The sequence below is a fragment of the Pinus tabuliformis genome, chromosome 7 (assembly GCF_031772625.1).
Source record: "Pinus tabuliformis cultivar Carrire ecotype Pingquan chromosome 7, CPIR1, whole genome shotgun sequence".
NCBI lineage: Eukaryota > Viridiplantae > Streptophyta > Pinopsida > Pinales > Pinaceae > Pinus > Pinus tabuliformis.
Window position 1 is genome coordinate 1,475,731,898 of NC_142293.1, and position 27,498 is coordinate 1,475,759,395.

General features: G+C 40.0%; 1 pseudogene across 1 annotated transcript in view; it reads left to right on the top strand.

Moving 5' to 3' along the window:
* The first annotated feature begins 2,000 nt into the window (after positions 1-2,000).
* Positions 2,001-27,498, top strand: part of LOC149253386 (uncharacterized) — a 372,890-nt pseudogene continuing 347,392 nt past the window's right edge. Inside the window, exon 1 of the transcript XR_016266201.1 lies at positions 2,001-2,141. The product of XR_016266201.1 is annotated as an uncharacterized LOC149253386 (transcript). The remainder of the gene's footprint in view (positions 2,142-27,498) is intronic.

Below are 27,498 nucleotides of genomic sequence, written 5' to 3' on the forward strand. Positions count from 1 at the left end.
CTGTCCTGTTTCACACCAAAGTTGATGCGAGTTGGTTTTTAATTAAGCAATAAGAACCTTTGCCCTCCACGGAATGCTAGCTCCAATGAACTCTTTTTGTTGTAGATCACATGTAGGGTTGAATTCCTCAATGTAGTACTACTTTCTACTCAACTCTTTTCCCCATACCCGTTTAGGAAACTTCTCCATAACAAAATCCTTTACCTCCTTGCTATTTGTGGGACAGGCATTGAGGTAGATATTCCATTTTTGCATCCTTATGTAGTTTTATTTCATCCATGTTTTCTTTCTTTCACTCATGCCTTCATTGAAGATAACATTAGGCCATTTACCTACTCCCATTTGCTCAATTCTTTTTAGATATCTTATGAGCCGCACCATAGCAATTGTTTCGATGGGAGTTGCTCCTGTTTTACTCAACATTATCTAATAAGATACCAAACTTATTATTTTGAACCTGCTCATGATCAAGCGTTTTGGATTTTCTCAATATGTTTCCATTTTGAGACGGGGGTGCTGCTAGCTCACAATTCATACCCATATAGCATCACTGGATAAACTAGGAGTCCAAAAAGCGCTTTAGTCGTTTTCCAATCCCATAACTCTATCTCTCTACATTTGTTTTGAAGAGCATATAATGCTTTCCACCCTCCTAAAATTCTCTTCTTTCTTCAGTCCTCCCAATTAATTTTGTTGTTGAAATCAATCCCGAGGTACTTGTACTCATTTACTTCTTCAAGAATGTTGTCTTCAAAGAAGAACGTATGTTGGCTCTGCTTCCTTTTATTAGATAAAATCATTATTTTGGTCTTGCTAGTATTGACTTGCATCCCCACTGCTCTACAAAAATGCTCAAGGGCATATAGGTGCATTTGCAATCCATGGGCTGATTTAGAAATCAATACAAGATCATCAGCGTATAAAAGAAGCTTTATCACAAACTCCCCCAACTGAACACCATCTCCACCTTGCAGATTTAGCCACTCTTTCAGTTTATCAATCTATAAGCCAAAAATAGTAGGAGATAGAGGGCAACCTTGCTTGACTCCAATGTCACTTCTAAAAGTTGTTGAAATACCTGCTGAGGTTCTAATTTTGATTTTCACCTCTTCGTAAAGTCTATGGAGAACAACTCTACAATGCAAAGGAATTTCAAGTTCTTCCGTTCTACGCCACAACTTATCTCTAAGGACTGTGTCAAATGCCTTTTTGAAGTCAACAGAGCAACAAAACACTTATTCTTTGTCCTCCCAAACCTTTTCAACAATGTGTCTCAATGTGATATCATGATCCATTGTAGAATGCTTCGGCCCAAAACCTGCTTGTCCTCTTCCCCTCTTTTCTTTTACTTCTGCCCACTTATTGATTCTATTTTCTACCATGTTGCCGAAAAGCTTTGCAAACAAAGGATTGATCATAATGGTTCTATAGTTGGGAGGATTATTAATGTCTCCACTTTTAAAAAGAGGTATTGCTAGGCTAGTTGTCCAGTGCCTTGGGAATCCTTGTTGAATGATGTTGTTGAATATTTCCATGATGTGCTGTGCAAGAGTGTTCATTACCCATTAAAAATCTCTTGGCCTGTTAGACATTAATGCCATTATACCTGTCTATGATAGTTTCATGCTGACATTAAAAATATAAATAAAAAATTAAATAAGTACAATTTTTATAATTATTTTATATTTTTCAGTGCATAAGTAGTTTCTTTCAGCTGAACAGTTCACCCATAAACATTTTTAAAATAAAAATATTTTTTTCCAAATTCAACTAAAATCCTAATTAAAAAAAAAAAAAAAAAAACCTTTAAACAATATCGTCAACTAAAAAAATCAATTTATCTATTTTAACTTCTAATAATAAATACATAGAAATTGCACTATTTTTCTGAGTCAACCTAGCAACCCTCCATTTCATAGAAAAGGGGACTGGTCAAACTGTCCACATTATCTTGCCACGTGTTTCATCATACGGATTCATGACCTCTGAACTTCGATGATCTGTCGAATTACATACATGCATATCCTCTTTTCTCGGCAATCAATTGTCTCACCGCTTCAAGAATTGCGAAATTTGAATGCCTGTATGGTTGGATGAAGGTGAATTTTGCTAACCGTGGAGGTCTGACGTTGCCCGAAATGGTAGCTTCTTCATAACAATATATTAAATTTCCATCTCTCTGTTTTCATATTTTCTCAAATGCACAACACGATCAGACGGACAAAAAATTATACAACAATTAGCTCGGCTCGAACTTCGTAGCCCAGCAATACAATTTGCTGACCCCAATATTGCACGGGCTCCATTTTTGAACCGTTTTTTTTTTCAAATATATTTGGGAAAAGTTTGAGCAGATTACGAATTCAATATGGGCGATTAATGCGTTTGCCCATCAATATGTCTACATTTAACTTTCAGCTCTAAATGCTGTTCTGGCAGCGAAGACGTTGATGCTTTGGCCAAATTAAACATGAAAATGTGCATGCATTTGCTGAATATCCTTGATAGAAATCTTGACAAACTAATGGACGAGCATGAAAATGTGAATGTATGGTCTATGCTAATGGACGAGCAAAGTGTTCTTAAATCTCTATCTGGGCAGTAGATTCTTTGAGTGAATTTGCAAGGTTTAGTCAAGATGAGTTTGAATGACTAATGTCACCTGTTTGATTGACCAATCTCCCTGGATTTCGTTTGTTCCATTGTCGTTGTTCCCTGATATTTATTATTATATGATGTGATTTGCAATGTCAGAGTTATGGCAGGTTAGGGTGAAGAGATGGCTATGGAGGATATAATGGTGGAAGTTTGAATTTCGGGAGCAATGAATATCTTTTCTTCTACTTCTATTGTATCCGTTTTGTCTGTTACATTTTGAAATTAAAACCGTTGTTATAGAGCGTTCAATAGGTGTGTAAGGTCTGCTGAACTGGGATGCAGGGTGGCATCAAGCGAAACAGAGGGATGGACAGCAACCCAGTTTACAACATGTCAGGCCTGTTGATCCGAATTTGGATCCATAGAATTGCAATTCCATTGATACAAGGTTCTGACTGCCAAGGCTAATATATTCTCTGTCCTCAAACATTGGTGGAAGAGGTTCCAAGTTGTGAAGAGTCCCTGTTGCTGCAAAATCTAGTAGGCGTTGGAGAGGGAAACCCTACGAGGTATAAACTAGACCAAGAGACAACAATGGGGTGGTGCCCCACTGTCACCACAGCCAAAACCCCCTTGCTCTTTGCAGATTTTCATCGATGGGAGGAGTCCCAGTATATGCTAAGGTCACCTAAGATAGATGCTCTAGGTATGATGTAGGAGGTAATTTGACTAGACCTACACGAAAAACACATGTAACAACCCATTAATAAAATTTCAGACCTTAAAACTTTATAAATATATATCCATGTATTAAATTTTATAAAGTATATGGTTAGACCTTATAAATATGAATTTATAAAATATATTAATTAACTTATACCATATATAAATTAAATGTTATGATATATTAATTAACTTTATATCATATATAATTTATATGTTATAAGACATAATACTTAACTTGATATCATATATTATTTAAATGATATAATATATATATCCTAAAACCTTATAGCAATTATAAAACAAACGTTCTACACTATATCATTACAACTTTATAACATTTTAAATGTAAGTTATAAGGTATCAATTATAACACTTACACGTATGGGAAATATTGTAATGTAAATATCAGCTGCCCTAAAAATCTATGCGTATCCCTGCCATTAATAAAGTCAGTGAAACCGGATAGATAGTTATTGCTGAGCGCCAAGGACAATATGAAATATCGGGAGCCATCAATGTATGGGAGGCGGTGGCTGCAAGTGGGAGGGCGGCCACCGCCAGGTGAGGGATTAAATAGCAGGGTCTGAACCTGAAGGGGGGGGTGAAAAAAACCAGCGAATTATGGATTCAGCAGGAGAAAACCAGGAGAAGTAACCTTGCAGTGGAAGAGTCTTGAGTGATCTGAGTTCTGGGCACGGAGGGACAGAGAGCCTCTGTGGAGAGCTTCTCTGGATTGAGCAACCAGGTTGCTCTGTCTGGTAGGGTGGTATTGGCCATCTCTAAATTGAATCAAATCAGTCAGCAATTAAGGATTACCAGTTCAGCAGCGGAATCGGAAGTCAGCAAGCAGCTCAGGTAGGTGCAAATTTCAATTTTATGCATTACTGTTTTCAAATTTCATATGCGTGTCTATCTGGTTACTGTAAATTCGGGATTAGGGTACTACAACACAACAATGGCTCAAGGCTCCAATGGGAGGCAATTCACATTTTATGTAGAGGCCTAGGGTTACAAGCATAAGACCTAGGGTTTGAGTAATTTGTTTGAGTGTTGGAATATCCAAAGATCAAGGCCAAGAGAAAAGGTTTCGAATGGTATCAAGAAGCCCCTAAGTTGAAGCAATACAAAACTATGGTTTTCCTCTCAAGGCAAATGACTAGAGCAAGAAAGTTTATGGATGAAATTGAAGTGGATGCCCACCAAAAGGATAGATTTTGTGGCAAATACTATCTTCTTGATGTTTAGGCTCTCCAATCCCCAAAAATCACCTTGCCTAGGGATTCACACCAAGCCCTATTTTGCAAGCTTGGCCTTAAAGGGGCCAAAATTAGAGAGAGAAAATATGGAATAAAAGAGTGTTTGATCACCAACTATATGGACCAGTCCCTTGTTCCTTGGGTAATTGGAGTCTATGATGTGATAGATTTGCCAAAAGTTTACTAAGGAGGCCAAAATCTTGATGCCCTAGCACCAAAACCTTGAACAGTTACCTATGCGATGGAAATCAATTTTTCGTGGGAGAGCTAATGAAAGATCACGATTGGGATATTCAATTCACATGTTATGTATGAGTAATGCATGCAATAGTTCATCTAGATAACATTCAATTTATTTTCAACAATTAGGGCACAATAGCATAAACTAGAATCAACAATATTTCATACATTAGACGTAGAAAAATAGATCTTCAACAATTATAACACTTGCAAGATAACACCCAAATTATATCATCATTGATTCCAAAGAATGGCTCCAAAGCAAGACATTTTAGCTCCAAATGTCAAAGTGCATCAATAGATTTGAATTTATCCCAAGAGAAGGAGGTCGAAATCCAAGAGATGTGATGATGAGATACAACAGTGAACTATTCCTCTACTTATATGAGGAATTCAAATCCTTATTTTAGCCTAATGCACCTAGAAATTATAAAATAATGTGCAAGAAACACTTTAGGTCACAAGCCGACCTAGTAGCCTATGAAAAACATGATAACTCTCCACACGTGAGCCAAAATAGGAGAAGGTGCCGACGTCATGCAAGCATAGGCCCTTCTAGGGCTGACGTTGAGGGCAATGGGTGCCATAATGTGTGTAGAAGCCCTCTAAAATCAACCTCTAGGGGTTGGCCCCTAGATCTCTGACATAATCCATCTATGGACCCCAATTTTGGCTTTGGGGCACAAAAAGTGGTCTCATGGGTCTCCAAGTGGCCAAAATGCCTGTCTTTGCTCCAACATTGAGGGCTTTCAAGGTGTTGCTAGCCCTCCCATGTCTCAATGTGTATACCATCCTCATCTGGGCCCTGGATTGGCTACCATCCCATCTGATCAGTGCTAAGTCAGTTGGGGGCATGCTGGTCCAGGTGCATCATCCCATAAAAGTCAACAATGTGGGGCAAAGTGTTGGAACGTTGTGGGTGTTAGAGGTGCCTGTTGATTTTTCCCTGGCAATTTAGATTTAGGCCTATGTCTAAAACATGATCACAAACACACTAAAATGCCACAACACCAAGCACTTTGCACAACGGAAAATGTACAACAACGAATCAATGAAGTACACAAAATTTACACAACTCAAAACTTGCTTGTATTACAACTTTAATACAACAAACATAGAGCTCCCATACCAGGAACCACAACTCTTACAATTAGCCTTGATACAAGGACAACTAGGGTTTGATGTCAACAACATATGACAATCAATCTACCCTTGAACAAGAACATTTTGACTTGCTCAAGAAGCGTTTACACTAGCTCTTTTATTCCACTTGCCTTGAACACCTGGAAGGCCCTTTTCCCCCTATACTTGCAGAGAGTATTGTTGCTCCAATGCCTCTACGACAACTGCTCACAAGGTCCTCTGCACCAACAGATCTCTTACACATCAACTCATCAAATTCTGCGATCTATCAATGACATTGCTCCTCCAAGGTCACTGAACACAAACCAACAAATCTGCCTTCTCAAGTATGACTATGCTGCTCCAAGGTCATAGTACATTAGGCTACATAGCTCTGCCCTCATACAATCATTCTGCGACTCTGAAAGTCACTGTACATGGGCTCAACTAGTCTATGTTGATATAGGGTAGCATTAGATGTGCTCTAGGCCTCAAATTTTGCAGGGAGGCTTGGGCACATGTATTCCAAAGAACCCAGAAAGCGTTTTGGGAAATTCCACCCAGAAACAATTTTATTAAAATAATTAATATTTTTTGATGGGGCACCTAAGTCTAAAGTTAGGAAATTAAAAATATCAATGGGTATTAATCTAATTGTGGGTGTAACTTCTAGAAGAAGACGAGGGTCAAGCTAAAATGATCTTAGCCATTGATTAGCTTTTAATCTGGGCCGTTGAATATCAACAAGAAGATTATTTAAGGAAGCTTGAGGGTCATTTGGAAAACACACTGAGAGATCAAGAGATCGAATTTCTGAAGTGAGAAGTTCTTAAGAGGAAAGTCTGATTGAGTAGATTTCTTGCAGTTGAGGGGCAGGGATAGCATTCGGAGAGAAAGCGATTTTTTTCAGCCGGAGAATCATCAGTAGAGAGAGGCAGAGAGTGATCCAACAACTCTCACACAGAGGTTGACATAGGGGCATAGCAGAGGGTAAGAGAGAGTCTGAAATTTTGCAGCAGAGTTAGTTTCAGAAGTTGGGAGCCAGGGTGTGAGATCGGGAGGTTGAGAGCAGTGACTCTGGGCAACAAATTGATTAGCTCGCTGGGTGATGCAGTGCCTAGAAGGGTTGACGCAGGGACTGCATAAGGACTGGGCAGAGGCGGCGCAGGGCCTGCTAGACGCACCTCATCCAATGCCCGGATCAACCGAGATTTTTCTCAGTGATTGTGTGAGGTAATCTCACAAATCTTTCTGCCAGTATTTCTCTCTCTGTAACTGAATAACCCATGAGGTATTCAGAGATGTATTTAGAATTTGCTACTGCTTAATAATAACAAACCCTCAAAATTGCTACACTGGTTTTCCCGCATTGGGTTTTTCAGGGGACATTTCTCCAAAAACAACGATGTTATTTGTGTTGTATTTTCTTTCTTTCTCAGTCTCTTGTTTCTGCATAATATTTAATTAAGTGAAGGCTGCAGTGTATATGTTTCAATATTTGTCGTAGGAAACTGCAAATAATTTGGTTGATTAATTTAACAAATAGAAGAAACATTATCAGTTGCTGCAGTAGGGATTCCGATTGAGGAATTTTCACATGGTATCAAAGTTGCAGGTGAAGCAAGAAGAACAGTGCCAGAGAAACCAAGGTTGAGCAGAAGAGGGAGATCGAAAAGTTGCAGGAGGCAATAGATCGAAACCCCATAGGGTTTGCGCAGTTCTAGTCGGAGGGTTAAAATTTCGAGGTAGTGTCTCTCCAAGTGAGTCGACGGAGAGAAGGGCTTCCAGATCGAATTTTTGCTAGGGCAGAGGGAGCAGCACTGAAGCCTTAACGTGAGGAGAGTTGGTGGGACGCAGATACTTCTATAGGCAGTTTGTGGGGCAGAAGATCATCAGAAGAGAGAAGAGAAGCATGACTAAGGGAATTTCTTCCTCGGAGAATTCGTAGCTAAGGAATTCAAATTCTCTAGAGCTGAGTAGCAGCAAGGGGCAATATCTTTACTAGCTCTAGCAGGGAGTGCGTACGCTAGCCCAACAACAATGCAAAGGAGAGAGGAGATTTTCGACATTTGTGGCGAAAATGGCATCTAGTGGCTTGAGGGATCAGGACAGGTTGGATAGAGTATCCAGCTATGTCATCTGGAAGGCTAGAATGTTTTTCCTTCTAGATGAGCATGGCCTCAAGACATATGTTGACAGTGTGGTGGTTGTGCCTGCAGATGCAGATCCGTTGAAGAAGTATCGAGTTGAGATAGCAAATAAAAAAAGAATGATCCTTGACGGGGTAAAAGATAATGTGGTCTGTTACATCGCTAGCAGAGGGACTGCTAAGGAGATGTGGGACGCTTTGCCTACGTTATATCAAGGATCTTCCGAGTAGCGGAAGATGTACTTGGAGCAGAAGCTGCAATTTGCTTAGATGTAGAAGGGGGAGCGTGTGGATCCATTCCTCACGAAGCTTAAGGAGACCCGTGATGAATTGTCTGCTACAGGGCATACACCTCAGGATTCAGAGTTGGATAGACTGGCCCTTAATTCTGTCTCAGATGAGTGGCAAGTCTTTGTCCAGAGTATCATGGGCGGAGCAGCATTACCGAATTGGGATGAGATGTGGGCAGTTGTTAAACAAGAGGAGCTGAGGAGAGACTTAGTCAAGGTTAAACTTGACGGAAGCAACAATAGTGGGTTGATGCCCAAGGAGGAGGAGGAGAATGCAACCCTTGCATAGAAGGGACAGTAGGAGTAGTGGAGACGTAAGAAGGACGTCTCGAAGATCAAGTGTTTCAGGTGTGGTGAGATGGGTCACTATGCTACACAGTGTACTCTCAAGAAGAAGGACAAGGATGAGAAACACGATTCGAATGCTGTGGCTGCAAAGATCAAGGAAGAGGAGTTTCCATGACAGCCGAGATACCTCAAGGAGGGAGGTGGGCTGATTTGGAGGTGTAGTTCAAAAGAGCTACAGATGGGTAGGATCCTTGAGGAGTTCACCTCTAGGATCATTTCCTTGCTACAGGAGCCCAGATCAGAAGTAGCAGGATGGACTAGTGTCAGATCGTGCCAAGTGTCGCGGGGAAAATTGCAGTGGCTAGGAGCTCCAGACACTGAACAACGCAGAGCAAAGTTGGCAACAGTGCAGATGGCACAGAGCAGAGGTCAGCAACAGTGCAGTAGATTCAGAGGGTCAGTGCAGAGACTAGTAGCAGTTAGGCTCTGGTATTCACGTGGTATCATACTGAACACAATTAGTTCAATAATTTTGGATGTTTTTCCATTGCTGATAGAGTAGAATCATTAGTCTAATTGTAGAATGTGAAGAGTTGCTTTGAAAAGAAACTAATCTTATTCAAGAACAAGAATTTTATAATCGAAATCCTAAGAGCACGAATTCATAGATATAGGCCTAATCTACTTTGTAAAAAGGCAAGTCCTAAGTGGTGTTTAGTCTTCCCCAATCACGGACTCAAAGCCTAGGGGTCATGATTCAATCCTAAGAGACAAAAACAAAGCTTTTGGAACAAATCTGGCCGAGTTTACACGTGCTACAAGAGATCTACAGGAGGTGTTACAGGAGGAGATAACTTGCCGAATGCCCAAGTAAATCAAATGCAAAAGGGATGGGCAAATTTTTGTTTTCAAGTAGGATGCCTTCACACTCCATTTAAAGTGGAATCACTCCAAAATACGCCTGTTAACACATGCTAAAAAATAACAAAAAATTACTACTCTAAAAACTGGAAATTCAAGAACTAGTGAGCTAGTTAACCTACCAAATTCCTAACCTAATCAAGTGAAAATTCTATGGGGTAAATTTTGTTATTAACTTGAATGTTTTTATGATCCAATGCAAGTGGAATCAACTCAAATGAAGCTCATTAACACATTCTAAAAAATAGCAGAAAATTACTACTATTTTGCTACAAGGGACTTCCAGAAATTTTAGATTTGTGAACTAGTAGACCAATCCAAGTAACTCAATGATGAATATGACTTTTCAAAGTTTTTCTAAGGATGCATCATGCTTGTGAATCTGTAAATAACCTGCAAAACAATTCACTTCAATCATTTAACCAATATAACCTACAACAAAAGAAGCATGAATAGTAAATGAAAAAATAAGAGATGCAAGTGAAAAAGACATTCAAATGACATAAATAAATTATACAAGACGGCTCTGAGGCTTCTCGGATGGCCAAGCCCTATGAAAATTCCTACTACTGAAGGAACCCCTTCTGCAGCAAATTTGAATCTACTTCACCTACTTGATTTTTTAAATTACATTTATCAAGTTATTCTTCTGAATACTAAAGAAAATTACTTCTGCAACCTACACTAATTAAATATTTGATCTCATGAAACAGAAAACAGAGCAAAGAACAAGATACATAGGACACACTTATTTTAGGACACAATAGTCCCCGGAAAAACCCAATGTGGGAAAACCGGTGCATTATTATTATGCAAGAGAAATCTCTGAATACAAATATAGGATGCGCATCTAGCAACCATTTACAGAGAAAATACTGGCAAAAAATATGAGTGAGATTTAACTTACTTCACTTGGTAGAATTCCGGCTGATCCGGCACAAGACTGGCTAACCCCGACTATTTTTGCGTTAGCCTTTCAGGTTCTGTGCCAGCCTTTCATTACCTTCTTTGCCCTCTGCGTCAGCTCTTCCGGCTGTTCCGGCAGTTCTGGATTTTGTGTGACAGGCAACTTTTTTGCATCAGCTCTCCCAGCTACTGTGCTACCTCTGCGTAAGCTTTACTGGCTATTCCGGCAGTTCCCGACAGTTTCGGCTATTCCAGTAGTTCTGGATTCTGCGTGACAGACAACTTTTCTGCGTTAGCTCTCTCGACTTCTGTGCTGCCTCTCTGCAAGCTCTCTCCACCTCTCTATCATTATTCTTCGGAAAGTCCTCCCGAATTCTCACTGCCCCTCTACTGCAAGATATCCCCAATTGATTTCCCTCTTGAGAACTTCTCACCTCAGAAAATCGATTTCCTCAATCTCTTTGTGTGTGCTTCCAAATGAACCCCAAGCCTCCATTTTATACTTTTCTTGTTGAGTCTTCAATCGCTGAGATTAAGTCTCTAATCAACGGCTAAGATTAAAACATGACTTGATCTGCGTTCTAGATCATTCTCACCCATATTTTGATTAATACCCATTAATATTTTAATTTTCCTAAGTTTAGACTTAGGAACCCCATTAAAAATATTAATTATTTTAATAAAATACAATCCGGGTGGAATTTCACCAAATTGTTTCTAGGTTCTTTAAAACTCATGTGCCTTAGCCTCTCCACCAATTTTCAAAGCTAGAGCACTTTCGATGCTACCAAAAACTAACACTCCCTCTTAGCGAGGAAAGTGCTCTAGCAACAATGTCCACTTGCATGCTGCTTTGTTTCTGAAGTACCTCCTTTGTGCAACGTTGCTGCTACCAACACTGCGCTGTTGCTGCTACTGTATTGTGTTGAAATTTCTAAATCTATCTGTTAGAAATTTAATCTGTATTCTGCTGGTTTATTTCTTCTACTTGTTAAATTCGAACAAGTTATTTAAAACATATAAATAACGAAATAAACACAATATAGTCTCAACATCTACAGATCATCAGCTGAAAGAAAACAAACACACAAGTGACACCGTTATTTTTGGACAAATATCGCCGAAAAAGCCCAATCGGGAAAACTGGTGCAATTATTCTGAGGGTTTATTATTATGCAGTATTTCCTTCAGTACAACTTGGTGCCTAACTGGCTCACCCGACAGAGAAAAAAATAACTGGCAACGATACCTCTCTATTCGGAAACAGGTATTCAGAAAACCTGTCCCACGAACCCTCTCCAACGACTCTAAAGCACTGCGCTGGCCTTTCTGGCCTCTGCGGCAGCCCTAAACCCCTTTGCGTCCGCCCTCTTAGGCACTGTGCAGCCTCTAGGACCCTCTGCATCACTCCAGCTGCTCTCTGCATGGATGACGCAGTCCCTAAGGCCTTTGCGTTGTCTCTGTTGGGCTTTGCGTGGCCTGCTCTGGCTGCTGCTCTCTCTCTCTCTGCCTCTACGTTGGTCTCTTGGCACTGTTGCTGCCTCTCTGTCTAGTACTCACTGCCACTCGCTGTTGATCACTGATTCAACTTTGCTTAGCTACCCCGCTCTAGCAAATCGAATCACTGATCACTCTGGTGTATTCTCCAACTGACCCTCAACCTCCTCTTATACTTTTCCGTTGGTCCTTCAACGACCTAGATTAAATTTCTAATCAATGGCTCAGATTAGATTTGGCTTGATCCATGACTTTTGGAACCTTCTAACCTAGTTTTATATTAATACCCATTAATATTTTATTTTTCCTAGGTTTAGACTTAGGAACTCCATTAAAAATATTAATTATTTTAATATCTCCCAAACCGGGTACAATCTGTCCAAACCATTTCTGGGTCTTGGAGATCTCATGTGCTTTACCCTCACCACCAATTTTCATGGCTAAAGCACATCCGATGCTACCCCAAATCAATACTCCCTCTTAGTTAGGACTATGCTCTAGTAATACTCTTCACTGAGCATCACTCTGATTATATGGCACCGGTACCGATGCTGATGCTAGGCCTCCTCGCCCAACATCCGCTGCACTGCTGCCCATGGCCCTGCCACTGTCATTGCTGCATCCGTACAACAACTCCCTCTGCATTCGTGCTGCTGTTGGTCCATCCTCCCAACATTGCATCCCCCTCTCATCATGCTGTATCGTGCTACTGTACTGCAACTCAGTTATTAAGAAGTAAGTAGCTGATCCACCCAACTTTTGACATACTGACAATGCCTGTCAGGCTAGAAACACTCCCGATGCTGAAGCTCCCTCTACCGCTAACAAGTGCTCCCTCTACTAACCTCTGTGCTGCTGCAACAACTACCTACATCTCACACCGTTGCACACTTCTCTGTGCCATCCTACACTGGTGCAATACTCTCCGTGCCTCCCACACTGTTGCAGCCTGCTAGCCTCGCATTGCTCGGGGACTCCTGCACTGTAGCACTCTCTGCCGATTCATCCGCATCCGTCTCTACCGACGTTGCCAGTTCTGCTACTCTCTGTTTGGGGCTCCCGTAGCGAGGTATAATCCAAGAGGCTGGGTAGCTCAAGGATTTTTCCCCTCATCGCCTGTAGTCCTCCTGACTACAGCTCGATGTCTTCCCACCTCTTCTCTAGAGGTACGTGAGCACTCATGGCACAATCGTCATCCTCCTCGACTTCCTTCTCCACCTTCACTGGCGCTGTCTTAGAGTCAGACGCCTCTCCCTTGTTCTTCTTCCTCGAACACTAGTTCGCATAATGACCTAGTTCCACACAGTGGAAGCACTTGACCTTGGAGAGGTCCTTCTTCTTCCTCTTTTCCTGCTTTCTTGCAGATGCCAGAGCTGCATCCTCTTCCTCTTCGTTCTTACCATCATCTCTTCATCCGGCGTGGCCCCTATGGAAGTCAGTTTCTCCCGGATCTCCTTTAACCGACCAAGGAAGAGATCTATCTGCTCCCCCTTCTGCATCTGGTATGACTGTAGTTGATTCTCAAGTAACATTTTCCTTTGCACGAAAGTGTGCTGGTACAACGTCTTCAAGGTGTCTCACACTTCCTTTGCCATCTCTTTCTCGACAATATGTTGGACCACATGATCCTTGACCCCATCAAGGATGATGCATTTTGCCTTGGCCATTGCCTCCTCGTACTTCTCATTAACTATCGGGTCAACTGGGATAGCCATTGTTCTCAAGGCAAAGCCCTTGATGCGATGTCTATCTAGAATGGATAAGATACTAGCCTTCCAGACCAAAAAGTTGGACGCCTCGTCCAGCCTGTCCTGATCCCTCAGCCCATTCACGGCCATCTCGCTGCTCTTCTGTCGACTCCTCCGAGTCTCTCTACTTCCCTCTGGAAGTTCTCCTTTCGACTCCTGCTAAGTCTCTCTACTTCTCACCTGGATGTTCTCTGTTGGACTCCCTCTGACTCCTGATTTCCCTCCTGGAATCCTTTTGCCAATTGTCAAGTTGCCCCTCTCCGATCGTCTGTGCACCTGCAACATTGATCCGGATTCCTTGGCTAGAAATCCGCCTCGGTAGCAACTCCCTCTACTTGGCTTTGCCTTGTTAGGTACCGTTCTGACAACAGTACCACACCAGCTTTGCTCCCACAAACTGCCCACAGCTTCTTATGCCCCAACAATTGAAGGACTGAGCCTTTAGGCTTTGTGCAATCCTGACACTGGCAAAAACAACTCCCTCAGCCATTGCGTCAACCCTCGTGGTCTTTGTGTGAACCTCTCTCTGCCCTCCTCAGCCTCTGCACTGGCCTCTCTCTAGCCTGGACTGATGATGCAGTCCCCCTGCGTCAACCCTTCCTCTGTCGCTTTTGCAAGGATCAACTTCTATCACTCGGGACAACTGATTTTGTTGCAAATGCTCTGCGTAGCTGATGCCTTCAGCTTTCCTGTGATCTGCAACTTGGCTCTGATACTAGGTTGAAATTTCTAAGTCTATCCGTTAGAAATTTAATCTGTATTCTACAGTTTATTTCTTTTACTTGTTAAATTCGAACAAGTTATTTAAAACATATTGTTGTCGCACAAATTGACACGACAACGCTCAGATTGGGGGCTGTCACTCTAATCCCCGATCTCTCCGTTTAAGCCTGTCTCCCGCGGCTAAGGGGGGTAGACCCTATGAGGTGATGAAGACCCACTGTCGACCAGTTGGGTTGGGAGACACGAAGAAACAAGCACTAGATTGATTTTGTTGAATTAATAGACCAGTGCCTTGTGGAGTTAATGTTTAATCGTTTAATTGCTGCAGAAATATAAACCATGTAGAGCAATCATTTATCATCAAAGCTTAACTTTAGCAATTAAAATTTTAAAAGGTAAATGCTTTAAACAACCACCAAAATGCTAACCAGAGATCACATTTATGTAGTTAATCTTCGAATGAACATTTAAGCACGATAAACATTAATTCCCACGTCAAAAAAAAAAAAATTAGCCTTAGCATAAAAGATGATATCTAAGAAATTCTCTAGCCAAGACTGAAATTGGCAAAAAGCTTCCCAAAAATATTATATATATATATATATATATATTTTTTAAATGAAAATGAAACTTTAAATCCCAAAATGAATTAAACCAAAAAGGAAATCTTTTATCAAAATTTTTTTATTTTTTATTTTTTTTATTTTATTTTTATTTTTTTATTTTAAAATTTTAAAACAAAACCTAAAACAAAAATCTAAACTAAGACTAAAACTATAAAAATCAAAACTAAGTCTAAGGCCTAAACAAATACTATGAATGAAAAGTTCTAATCTATAATAACTTTAAATTTCTTTTTTTTTTTTTTTTTTTTTTCAATGGACCAAACCTTTAAAATAAAACCACACCTAAAAAAAAACTTAACAAAATTTTACTAAGCTAATAAAATCGTAAACCTTAATAAAACTAGACAATTAAAAAAAAAAATCGAACTTCATTAACATCCTAACCATATCACAAAGAAGAAAATCGAAAAAAAAAAAAACTAAATTACTGTTGTCTTACCATACCAATGCGTAAAAACCAGACTCGGCCCGTATTGTGTTTTTTACTGTCTTGTACAGGTTCAGGTGGCGGAATGCTTGACGGACCTGAGTTTTCCTTCTTGACTGGCCCGCAAATGATCTTCTGGCTCGTGTATACCAACACTGGATACGCTCTTACTGCAGTTCGACGGCGTTTGAAATGGAACAAACACGCAGAATGACGCCAACAAACAGCCAGCGTCTACGGGAGAAAGATCTGATCTTTGAGCAGTCTCAAAGAGCCTCAATCGCTTTTCTAGTTGGACGGGGAATGCTTGACGGTGGATAGAGAGAAAATCTGAGCGAGATTTGAAGGGAACCGATGAAGATGAAGCGAGATTTCAACGTGTTTTGTTTAGATGGATGGATTCAGATTCGTTTTGAAGGAAGCTGCGATAAGATGAGGGTAAAAATGGTACGTAGGGGCAGGATGAGTGTGGCGAGAGATGCGTGAGGGCTACTGCGGATATATGATGCAGCCTCAGACCAAGATTGTGGAGAGAAAACGATAGCAGTGAAACTGCAGATGAGGCAGTGTAAAAAAAAAAAAGGAAATTGTGGATGTAGAAATTTTGGAAAATGATGACGTTTGGAAGGAACTGAAAGAGCAGCAGATATGGAGAGATGGCAGCAGGATGATGAAGAGGGAACAGCCCAGAAGCTATTTCCTAAAAAAAAAAGTGCACCTGTAACCTGCAAACAAAAACCCGGAAGATAATATATGCATAAAACAAAATTTGAAACCCCAGATCTGAAAACAACTGATATCTGAAACCCTTGGACAGCAAAACGACGCAGATAAACCTTGGAAATCTTCAGAAAACCTGCAACCTGGAATGAAAAATCACCCAAAAATGATATGTGCATAAAACAAAAACTGAAAACCCTAAACCCAGCAAAAATTTACAGTATTTACAAACTGAAAGCTCTTCAGAAGCCAGATTTATCAATAATCACAGTAATATTATCAGAATTTAATTTTAATATAAAACGCTTCAGAAAACCCTGCATGCATTCATAAAAAATATTTCGAATGATAAGCCCGGGATCAAGAACTGGCTGGGCTCTTTCAGAAAACACAACCCGGGAGTTGGCTGGTTCAGCCGAGAACTTCCCCTAACGCCCGGTAATCTGAAAAAAGGATTTCCTGCACAGCTTAAAATCAACCATCAACATAGAGGGAGAAAACAATAGTGAAACCCAGATCAAATGGAGATACCTGCCACTATATTTCAGAATCTAAACTATCATTCAAACCCCAAAGATCAGACAAGATACCTGTGCCTAGATCAATCTTCATTAAGCTATCATTAATGGCTGAAAATAAAATTATGCAGAAAAAATAGAACAATCTTACAGCATTTTCAGAAGAGTAACACCAGCAAGATTTTTAACCCCAAAGTCTTCTTTATTGCACAAAAAAATGAACTACAAGAGAGCTTCTTCAGCACAAGACTCAGATCCTCTCATCTCCAATGACCCCTAGCACCCTATTTAAAGGAAAAGATCCCAACAGCTAGTTCAAGTGATCCATGTCAAACTGATCTCGACCGTCGATAAGGATCAAGATATCTCTTGATCTCATCCGTCGAATTTTTAATGTATTAAAAAATTGAAATTCTGCATTTATTTACTCAAAATATTATTATTTTATTATTTTTAGGTTTTTTACTTTATCATATATATTTTTTAATTTTTTTTATTATTTTTATTTTTTATATTTATTATTTTTATTTATTTATTATTTTTTAATTTATTTTTAAATGGATCCTTGAACTTAGCTTTTGGGAAAATTACCTAGGACCTAGGACTTAGGACTTATGAGGGGATTAAAACATTTCTTAACCCTCAAGACACTTTACATCATGACTTTTACAACTTTACATCTAAAGGGGAAAACCCATTTGACATAGACCCTCATAAACCACCCAGTTCTGCGACACAACTATAATCTAGCAGATTAACACACTAGGATTCTCCTAAGATTCTAGTGACAAAATCCATTCCGGCTTTGGGGTTAGGCTGAAGGAAAACTCTGCCGATCATGGATCGGTGAGACGAAAAACCTTCCGGAACGTAGATTATCACTTAGAAAATTAGGTCCACCTAGGCAATTTACATACATGACTCATATCTGCTAAGATTATTTACAATTCAATATGCAGACTGGGTTTACAACATAAATTGATCAAGTCGACGATGACTGTCAAATGGCACGGACATGTCGATCAAGCGCTACCCTTTTTTGCAAAGAAAAGGGGGTGTACTGCTATGGGTAGTTGACCGGTAGTGGTCAACATCTGGCTCTACTTGGGGACACGTTGCTGCATTGTAGGAACGTGAGAATCCAGAATCTGCACCCACGCAACACACAACAAAACATAAGTAGCGTCCATCCAAAAATCATCATATAACATTAAGCACAGGAAAGATATAAGCTCTTCATTTATTAACTAATCTAGAAAAGCAAATCTAATCCTAAAACAGAAATGAAAGTGCTGAAATGACAAGGAGTAGGGTTAGAAATACAATACAAAGGATGCCCCATGGCATCAGATGTGTTCAATATAGTGTATACTGAGCATTTGCCTGCTTTCAGGCAAATCTGTCGGCTGCTTGTCGGATGTGCCATGTCCAATTCTACATATGGTAGGACTTTTTCCTATCCGAAAATCAAGCTGCTCGCGGCCGTCTGATGCATCAAATCTTCTTCTCATTCTCTTTCTTTTGCACTTTTTCTTCCTGGCAGGCTGCATCACTGATGACATGGAACTTTCTGCTTCAAAGTTATCAGATGAAGTATGTAAGATATGCGTGACATGTCTTTCTTTATCCTGCATCTGATCTTTATCATTTTTAATTCTATCTGGATCACCTTCAATTAACCACCTTTCAATCGAACCAATGACCTCCTCATAGTAAGATGGAGCTTGTTGCAGCGGATGAGAAGGCTCTTGATCTATTGATTCTTCCTGGTTTCCTTCATCTTCCGACTGCTGTTGAAATTTCTGAAACTGTATTTTAATGGCGTCTATCTGACTAGAGTGTTCAACCCTTATAGCACTGATTTCCCTGGCATGGTCTTCTTCCATGGTCATCAAGCAATGCTGCATAGAGTTTATCTCTTTCTTATGATTTGCTTGCATGGTCGTCATATTTTCCTCTAAGCCTGACATCTTGCTTTGCATAAAACTAATTTCTGTGTCATGATTAATCTTCATGGCTTCAATTTCCTTACTATGTTGATTTTGCATGATCTCCATCTCCCTATTACGCTTTTCCAGGTGAGTGCATAAAGTTCTCACATCATTGGCGTAATTAGTTTGATTTATCTCCATATTTCTTACCAGTAGCAATAGATCTTGTATAATTTGCTTATGACCTTCCTTTTCATTGTCAACACTACTATGATCTGCAATGGTACAAGTGGATGGCACATTCTGATATGAAGCATTGTCTTGAAATCTTTCTTCGACAGCTGAACCTTTTATAAGATTACTTTCATTCTGTTGCACGATTTTAGGGGCACAAGGCGAGCTATCTGGATCACCATATCTATCTTTAAAAGCATCGACAATGTCTTGCAAAGAAATGAAGGAATCTTCAGGACAACTATTAAACCAGTTCAAAGCATCACCCTTTAAAGAATGGACAAATAGACGCATCTTGACATCTTCATGATTATATTGAGGAAGTCTACAATATATGATCATTACACAAGTAAACCTGTTTAAATGCTGTCTAACAGCGACCGAATCACCACCTGAGAACTTAAATAATTTAGAAATGGCCTCTTTCGGAAAATCATGGAGATTATCAGTAAAATGACATGGTTTAAATGAATAATCCATGATGAATAATAAGGGATCAAATGGATGATAGAAAGAGATTTCTGCTCAAGAAAATTAAGAGATGAAAGAAGTGGAGTCGCCACTTGAACAATGAATCTAATTCTAAGATCCAAAAAGCAACCAACAAGTAGATATGAGGGAGGCTTCTTGTCTGGGAAAAATAAGAAAATGGAGTCGCCACCCAAACAAGAAACAAATCGAAGAGAAGTTGCTGATATGACGAAAAATAAGGTGATGAAAGAGATCCAAATGATGCCAAAAAATGTTGAATCTGCCAGCTCAAACGCGAGATGAGAAAGAATGATGAGAATGATGAAAAATGAGAAGATGAATATCGTTGAAACGCCAGGAACAGAAAAACTTTGTCCCCGGCAACGGCGCCAAAAAATGTTGTCGCACAAATTGACACGACAACGCTCAGACCGGGGGCTGTCACTCTGATCCCCGATCTCTCCGTTTAAGCCTGTCTCCCGCGGCTAAGGGGGGTAGACCCTATGAGGTGATGAAGACCCACTGTCGACCAGTTGGGTTGGGAGACACGAAGAAACAAGCACTAGATTGATTTTGCTGAATTAATAGACCAGTGCCTTGTGGAGTTAATGTTTAATCGTTTAATTATCAGACGCTGCAGAAATATAAACCATGTAGAGCAATCATTTATCATCAAAGCTTAACTTTAGCAATTAAAATTTTAAAAGGTAAATGCTTTAAACAACCACCAAAATGCTAACCAGAGATCACATTTATGCAGTTAATCTTCGAATGAACATTTAAGCACGATAAACATTAATTCCCACGTCAAAAAAAAAAATTTAGCCTTAGCATAAAAGATGATATCTAAGAAATTCTCTAGCCAAGACTGAAATTGGCAAAAAGCTTCCCAAAAATATTTTATATATATATATATATATATATATTTTTTAAATGAAAATGAAACTTTAAATCCCAAAATGAATTAAACCAAAAAGGAAATCTTTTATCAAAATTTGTTTATTTTTTATTTTTTATTTTTATTTTAAAATTTTAAAACAAAACTTAAAACAAAAATCTAAACTAAGACTAAAACTATAAAAATCAAAACTAAGTCTAAGGCCTAAACAAATACTATGAATGAAAAGTTCTAATCTATAATAACTTTAAAATTTATTTTTTTTTAAAATGAACCAAACCTTTAAAATAAAACCACACCTAAAAAAAAACTTAACAAAATTTTACTAAGCTAATAAAATCGTAAACCTAAATAAAACTAGACAATTAAAAAAAAAAATCGAACTTCATTAACATCCTAACCATATCACAAAGAAGAAAATCGAAAAAAAAAAAACTAAATTACTATTGTCTTACCATACCAACGCGTAAAAACCAGACTCGGCCCGTATTGTGTTTTTTGCTGTCTTGTACAGGTTTAGGTGGCGGAATGTTTGACGGACCTGAGTTTTCCTTCTTGACTAGCCCGCAAATGATCTTCTGGCCCGTGTATACCAACACTGGATGCGCTCTTACTGCAGTTCGACAGCGTTTGAAATGGAACAAACACGCAGAATGACGCCAACAAACAGCCGGCGTCTACGGGAGAAAGATCTGATCTTTGACCAGTCTCAAAGAGCCTCAATCGCTTTTCTAGTTGGACGGGGAATGCTTGACGACGGACAGAGAGAAAATCTGAGCGAGATTTGAAGGGAACCGATGAAGATGAAGCGAGATTTCAACGTGTTTTGTTTAGATGGATGGATTCGGATTCGTTTTGAAGGAAGCTGCGATAAGATGAGGGTAAAAATGGTACGTAGGGGCAGTGATGAGTGTGGAGAGAGATGCGTGAGGACTGCTGCGGATATGATGCAGCCTCAGACCAAGATTGTGGGGAGAAAACGACAGCAGTGAAACTGCAGATGAGGAAATTGTGGATGCAGAAATTTTGGAAAATGATGACGTTTGGAAGGAACTGAAAGAGCAGCAGATATGGAGAGATGGCAGCAGGATGATGAAGAGGGAATAGCCTAGAAGCTATTTCCTAAAAAAAAAAATGCACCTGTAACCTGCAAACAAAAACCCGGAAGATAATATATGCATAAAACAAAATTTGAAACCCCAGATCTGAAAACAACTGATATCTGAAGCCCTTGGATAGCAAAACGACGCAGTTAAACCTTGGAAATCTTCAGAAAACCTGCAACCTGGAATGAAAAGTCACCCAAAAATGATATGTGCATAAAACAAAAACTGGAAACCCTAAACCCAGCAAAAATTTATAGTATTTACAAACTGAAAGCTCTTCAGAAGCCAGATTTATCAATAATCACAGTAATATTATCAAAATTTAATTTTAATATAAAACGCTTCAGAAAACCCTGCATGCATTCATAAAAAATATTTCGAATGATAAGGCCGGGATCAAGAACTGGCTGGGCTCTTTCAGCAAACACAACCCGGGAGTTGGCTGGTTCAGCCGAGAACTTCCCCTAACGCCCGGTAATCTGAAAAAAGGATTTCCTGCACAGCTTAAAATCAACCATCAACATAGAGGGAGAAAACAATAGTGAAACCCAGATCAAATGGAGATACCTGCCACTATATTTCAGAATCTAAACTACATATAAATAACGAAATAAACACAATACAGCCTCAACATCTACAGATTAAAGAAAACAAACACACAAGTGACACCGTTATTTTTGGACAAATGTCCCCGGGAAAAACCCATGGTGGGAAAACCGATGCAGCTATTCTGAGGGTTTATTTTTATGCAATATTTCCTTGAGTACAGCTAGGTGCCTAACTGGCTCACCCGACAAAGAAAAGAATAACTGGCATCAATACCTCTCTATTCGGAAACAGGTATTCAGAAAATCTGTCCCATGAAACCCTCTGCAACGACTCTGAAGCATTGGGCTAGCCCTTTTGGCCTCTATGTCAGCCGTTTGAGCCACTGCACAGCCTCCGGGACCCTCTACGTCACTCCCCCTGGTCTCTGCGTTGTCTTTGCTGGGCTCTGCGTGGTTCGCTTTGGCTGCTGCTCTCTCACTCTGCCTCTACGCTGGTCTCTTGGCACTGTCTCTACCTCTCTGTCCAGTACTCAATGCCCCTCGCTGTTGATCATTGATTCGACTTTGCTTAGCAACCCCGCTCTAGCAAGTCAAATGACTGATCACTTTGGTGTATTCTCCAATTGATCGTGAAGCCTCCTCTTATACTTTTTCGTTGGCCCTTCAACGACCGAGATTAAATCTCTAATCAACGGCTAAAATTAGATTTGGCTTGATCCATGACTTTTGGAACCTTCTAACCCATTTTTATATTAATACCCATTAATATTTTTTTTTCCTAAGTTTAGACTTAGGAACTCCATTAAAAATATTAATTATTTTAATATCTCCCAAACCGGGTACAATCTGTCCAGACCATTTCTGGGTCTTGGAGATCTCATGTGCTTTAGCCTCTCCACCAATTTTCATGGCTAGAGCACATCCGATGCTACCCCAAATAAACATACTTCTGCCCATGACACTGCCACTGCCACTGCTGCATCTGTACTACAATTCCCTCTCAAACGCTGCCTCTGCTATGCTACTAGCATTGCCACTGCTAACATGGTATCTGTACTACAACTCAGTTGCTAAGAGAATCAATTGAAAAACATCCAAAATTAGTTGAACTTAACTGTGTTCAACATAATACAATGAATGTTGGAATCTGACTGTTGCTGATTCTAACCTTTTGAATCTTCTGTTGACTCCTACACTATGCCAACTGCACTGCTGCCAACCTTGCTCTGCGCTGATCAGTCTTTGGTCCCAAGCTACTACATCTGTCCTCCAAACACTCCACTGCATCATCTGACACTAAGTCCATCTCTCTACTGCTGAATCTTGGGCTCCTGTAGCAACGAATTGATCCAAGAGGTGGACTCCTCAAGGATCTTGCCCAAATTTAGTCCTCCTGACTACAACTCAATATCGCCCCATCTCCCTCCTGGAGATGCATGGGCATTCATGGCAAGCTCCACCTCGTCAATCTTTCTTGAAGCAACCTTAGGATCATGTTTTTGATCCTTATCCTTTTTCTTCAAAGGACATTGGGATGCATAGTGGCCCAACTCGCCACAACTGAAACATTTCACCTTTGAAATGTCCTTTTTTCGCTTCGGCTTCTACTGTCCCTTCGATGCTAGAGCTGTGTTCTCCTCCTCCTCCTTCGTCTTTGTGCCACTCTCACTGCTACCTTTGAGGTTGACCTTTAATAGGCCCCTCCTTAACTCCTCCTGTTGAAGAGCCGCCCACATCTCCTCCCACGAAGGTAGTTTTTCTTTGCCGAATATGGACGAAAACTTGCCATTCATTCGAGACTCCATTCAGGGCTATCCTCACTATTACGGTTGGCTGAGGAGTGGACCCCACTGCAGCAAGCTAGTCTCTAGTGTCTTGACAACGCTGAAGATAGAGGTTCATCCCTTCTCCTTTTTGCATCAAGGTTTGCTGCAACTTCTGCTCTAAATACATCTTTCGCTGTTCAGAAGAGCCTTCATACAGTGATGACAAGGCTTCCCATACCTCTCGGGCTGTATCCTTGCCCTACAAGTGTGAGACCACATGATCTCGAACTCCATCGAGAATGAGCCTCTTTGCCTTTCCCTGCTCAGCTTTGTACTTCTTCTTTTGATCGTTTTTAGCAAGAACAACTACAACACTATTGATGTAGGCCTCGAGATCATATTCCTGCAGAAGAGCTAAGATTCTGGTCTTCCATATGACATAGTTGGAAGCACCTTCCAACCTGTCCTGATCTCTGAGACTGTCGAACTGACTCCTCTAGTCACTGCTTGGCACTGCTCAGCGGCTCAACAAGTGAGAAATTCGAGCTTTCTGGCGGAAATTTCTCTGAGGAGAAAATTCCCCTTCTACGTGTCTTTGTTATTTTCTAGCGGATTTCTACCCCGACAGAAACTGTGCCCTTCAAGCACTATGTTGAGGTTCTGTGTTACTCTCTCTGCCGCTGCAAACTCACGAACTGGAAATCGTACCTCTCTGTCATCTCACTCAGAGAGGTTTCCTCCGATTTGCTTCCCGATAAGGACTGCACAATCCCTTCAAGGGTATTCGAATTGCTGCCAAATTGATATCTGCAACAGAATTTATTTTAATATTTACTGAAGGGTTTTTCGTAAATAACTTATTGGAAAATAAGTAGGTAAAATAAATCAGTTGTTGCGGTATAGAATTTTCACAAATTTATCCCAGTTATCAAATAATTGCAAAGTTCAACAGAACATTGATTTAGGATGGTTAGATCCCTTCTTTGTTTGACAATTTTGTTTATCACTTAGAGGATCCTATCATCTTATATCATCGAAGATGACAACTCGAAGAATTATGAAAGATGCAAATAGATTACAAGACAAAGAAACAAATGACATGCCTTCTCAACAATAAGATTTGAGGATAAAGCTTTCTTAAGAGGAAAGCAATGTTCTAAATATAATAATATAAAAATAATATAAATTTAAATAAATAAATAATAATCATAAATAAATAATAATCATAATAATAGTTAAATAATAATTAGTTAATGAAGAGGCATGCCTCTAAGGACATGATTGTTCATGAAGGGGCACTTGCTCTAGGTATATAAGTGGGCCCTCATTTGTAACAATATCATATCAATTATTTTATACATTATTCAATATATTATATATTTTTGTCCTCAATGGATGTCTTCGTATTCCAAGTGTTTTGAAGATTATTGCGAAGTACGAACTTTGTTCGTTACATTGGTATCAAAGTGTAAACAAACTTTGTTCGTTACACTTCCCTTCCAAAATTGTGGCTTTGGTCATGTAATAGTCTTACCTCCCTAGGTAGTAGTGGTTAATAGATGACCATATTAGGTGTTCTCAACTGCAAAGGGGATGTGACATGTCCTTAGTCCACCCTTCAATCGATAGGTGCCATGTGAATAATGATGGAACAAAGGGGAGAGGACTTCATGGCCAAGTGCCATGGTCAAGGGGACCAACCTAATGTGGATCCTCATCCTGGATGTATAGATTTGAGGAAGGAATAATCGTGGATGCATGAGTTACCAAATTGGCCTTTGTTTTACCACCTCTCTTATGCCTTTTACTTTTTCTTGATTTGTCTTTGTATTACTACTCATAACTTAAGGAATGAGAGCATGCTTTGTATGATGTGTAGTAGTTATTACCCCCTTAAGGATGGGGTAGTTCATCGCCCATCAAGGGTTGGGACATGCAAGGGTTCCTTGTCATTTATGAGATAGGGCAACTTTGGACCAGGAACTGCGTGATGGTCATATGAGTGAGGTAGATCTCATGCTTGGCTTTTGCTCACGTGCTAATTTGAATATCTTGACCATCTTTTGCATTTTGATTTTGATTTTGTTTTGCTTGTGGCCATCATATACTCCTTTTGTTTCTTTTAGCTACATCAACCTCGCAAGGCAAATTTCGAGGCCCTATGTGGGGGTGAGGATCTGTTCGTGCCAAAATCCCAATGAGCTAATGGTCAGTTGAACCCGAAGAATGGAGGTGGAATAGGGGCTTGTAATGTAAGATGGAAAGTGGTAAGTATGGAATAGGGAGAGATGGGGCTACGCTATCTCAATCATGGCTTCCCAATCAGTGCCCCTCCTATACTTGTTGAGCTATTAGGGGAGGTCCCGCTGGAGTAGGATTGAAAATTAGCCCCGTATTTAAGGTGAAGGAACCAGATCACAGCCAAAACCCTTCTTTCTTCCAAGTTACCCGATAATCTATGTCAAATTTCCAAATACAAACAAGCATAAGCACCTGATTGCAAAATGGATAAAGTACATTTCGATCAAAATCCCACCTTCCAACATGTGCTCATGCTAGATGGGCGGGGAAACATATGATTGATGCAGGTGGCAGAGATATTAGTGGGTATCAAGGATTGCCGATTGTCGGCTAAAGAGATGATAGAAGAAAGTTTCTCCCATGGGGTCACCTACTTGCGGTGGGTAACAATCTCCTGCTTGTAGCATCAAAATGCCCATGCCACATGGCATGGATATCCTACATTTTCAATTGTCTAGCCTACATGAATTAATCCGAGAGGCCTCTGTCAGGTTGCCAAAATGATTCCCTGTTAAAAGAAAAATGATGGCACAATTTCAAAATGTTCTCAACTTTTGTTGGGTGAATCGATAGTGTTTCATCTAGAGGAATGATTTTTTTTGGGGTAAAAGAATTTGTACTTGTAGATACTGGGTCTTACACTAGAAGTGCAACGTTTCACCCAAGAAAAGGAGCAGTTTTGTGGGGGATCAAATCTTTGTTGCTGGTGTTCGAATAGTATTATAGATTGATGCCCAAAAACTATTCTGTTGCTGCAAAATTAATTTGTCTTCATAATGATGGGTAAAGGGTAATTGAAGCAAATCATCTTCCTCTCTTGCAATATTCATTTTACTTCCACTAGATTATTGGAGCATATCCCATTTTCTTTGTTGCAATAAACATTTTCTCTGGTTTTGGTGGCAACACTGAACATTTTTCCATGGGATTGAATCCTTTGTTTGGTGGGAAATTTCTAAGACTAACATTTGTGAGTTTTTGGAGTTACTCCGAAAGTTGTTTACACCGTAACTGGGGGTGCGTCATGTGATCTGGGGTGCATGGTATGTTGATTACCTTTGGTTGTACCATGATGCAGATATGCATTCGAGATAACTTGCTTGCTCATGGATTGCGATGACTTGTCTTAATGCTTATATGGCACACTTCCTTGGAGTGTTGGAGACCTAGATGGTATGATGGCATTCTTCATGATGCGTACATGTATAGGTTGACCATTGGTTGTTTGCTTAGGGGAACAACTCACCTTTGAGAAGGGGTAATAGGCATCTTGGAGGAGGGTGTTGTGTCCTAGATGGCATGGGGACACTTGATTTGCTTGCCTGAAAACTTGTACAAAACATGAGACAACATGGGTTTGTTACCACACAATCTAGCAGGCCCTAAGGAGGGAAAGCCTATAGGACAAAGAGCTAGACTAAGTGATAACAATGTGAAAATGGCCCACTGTCACCACAACCAGTGTCCCCTGCTCTTTATGAACTTTCA